The sequence below is a fragment of the Camelina sativa genome, chromosome 15, assembly GCF_030686135.1.
Source record: "Camelina sativa cultivar CO46 ecotype springtype chromosome 15, ASM3068613v1".
In the NCBI taxonomy this organism is placed as follows: Eukaryota; Viridiplantae; Streptophyta; class Magnoliopsida; order Brassicales; family Brassicaceae; genus Camelina; species Camelina sativa.
In genome coordinates this window covers 25,437,588-25,439,685 of record NC_141894.1, presented here as the reverse complement: position 1 = coordinate 25,439,685, position 2,098 = coordinate 25,437,588, and the positions used below count along the sequence as shown (strand labels likewise).

The 2,098-nt window shown below is 32.7% G+C and overlaps 1 long non-coding RNA gene across 1 annotated transcript; it reads left to right on the top strand.

The window, feature by feature from the left end:
- The first annotated feature begins 647 nt into the window (after positions 1 to 647).
- Positions 648 to 1,846, top strand: LOC147927096 (uncharacterized). Its single transcript, XR_015582927.1, has 2 exons — positions 648 to 774; positions 1,157 to 1,846. It is a non-coding gene; the product is annotated as an uncharacterized LOC147927096 (long non-coding RNA).
- Positions 1,847 to 2,098: the final 252 nt, after the last annotated feature.

Here is a 2,098-nt window from a genome sequence, read left to right as displayed (position 1 = left end):
TTCTGATGAACAACACTTCTCGAAAGGATACTCTCCATGGCCCAAAGAAGTGCTTCTAATTCCAAATGAAGAGAGGAAGGACTTCGCCGAAGACATTTTGCTCCCAATACAACACCACCTACCCAAATGTGAATTAACATCTGTAGCTTTTTAAATGCGATAGCTTTTGTATCTATGTTTTAATATAACGCTCAGATTTTATTTGGGTTTGAACATCATGAGTTATTTTACCATCTATTAGAAGTTGAGAGATTAAAACCCCACAAAATAATAAGGATCATTTACATGTTTTTGAAAACGGTGAGGGTTTTATTTTACATGTTTGCCGAATTTTAAATAAAACACTCGATTTCAACTTCACCTTCCCCCCCCCCCCCCAAGAAAAAATTGGAAAAAGTAAGTAATCCTTGTTGATAGAAAGCCTTAAAACTGCATGATATAGTAATTATAAATTTACACGTGTCAATATAATTTATATTATATTGCCATAATTACCGTTACATTATAATCTGTAGTCAAAAAAATCACTTAGGAAGTATAATTGATGGATGCTATATTTAGGTAATGAATCTATACTTAATATGTCTTTTTATTTATTATTGTTCAACGCTCAATGTGTATATAAACATGAATTCCCACAAGAAAACACTTCAGAATGTTTTTTACCATATACAATCGATGACCGCCTCCTTATAAACACATCGGGTCTTCGTGGTAAAGATTGGCCATATACAATCGATGACCGCCTCCTTATAAACACATCGGGTCTTCGTGGTAAAGATTGGCCTCTCATCCATTTTTTATTTATTTACTAATTTTACGATGGTTTTTTGGTTTTAAATTGAGAATTCTGAGTTCTATACATTAACAAATTTTCATATATGGTTATTCTGAAAGTAGCTCGCACTTTTGAGAAGGGATCTTGAACATAATTTTAAATTATTTCGTTTTGAATATTCGTATATTTTGCATATGTTTGAAAATTCTGTGAAATGTATACTAAGCTTCTCAGATTTCATTATAAATTTCAGATCCAGTAACAAATGATTTAAGTAAACAGATAACTTATAAAAAATAACTATAGAAAGAGGCTTCTTTTAAATTGACTGTGATTTTAAAGAAAAAAAAATGAGTTTTGATCCAATGCTTTGGTCAGATTTTTCAGTTTTTTGCGATCATTGGATATGGATATGGCTCCTATTTCAGCGTCAAATAAGACTTTGGTCACCCTGGATCTGTTTCCGTATGACAAGCCACATGATGATCCCGAAGATGCGTCAGACAATAAGCAAACCGAAGAAAACATAAACCTGGCGTCGTTGAGGTTTACGACGGATCAAGAACAAAGAGAGGAGGTGCACCACAATGTCTCAACAAAAACAACTCTCTACACCGATCCATGGACCATCAAGAAGGAATTGACCAAAAGCAGTATTGGCTATCTAAACTATCTTTATCTGAATGGAAGCATCGTGCGTAGCGACATTCTGAGATATCTCCCTATATCTGATCAAAGGGTAGTCGAAGAAGGCCCTGGATTAGCAGTCAACGTGTATGATGAAGACACTGATACTATGCACAAGCTGGTTCTTAAGAAATGGCCCAAGTGTCTAAGCTATATTCTTGGCAGTGCATGGCGTAGGGAATTCGTCGTGAGAAGAGATTTGAAGATAGGCGATGTGGTTGGAATATATTGGGATCCTTATGAGTCGAAGCTTCACTTTTGTGTGCTTTCTCGTTCACCCATAAAAGAGTTAATCTGATCATTTACCCCTTTTATGTATAATCTATTGACAAAGGTGTTTTCATCGTTTTCAAAATAATAATAATTTGACCATTTACCTTTTATGTATTGCATTTATTTATTATATGTTTTTGTTTGATATTTTCACTTAGAATCACTTCAGTTCATCATAACATTTGTGTATTAATTAATAATAAAAATGTTAACAAATGTTTTGATGCTTGTTACTCTTTACTATAATTTTTCATAAATTATTTTATACTTATTATACATACAAAAAAATTTACAAAGTTGAATCTGTTCATTATGACTTTTCATTTAATAATTTTTAACTTAAGGTTGAGTTTTTTTGAC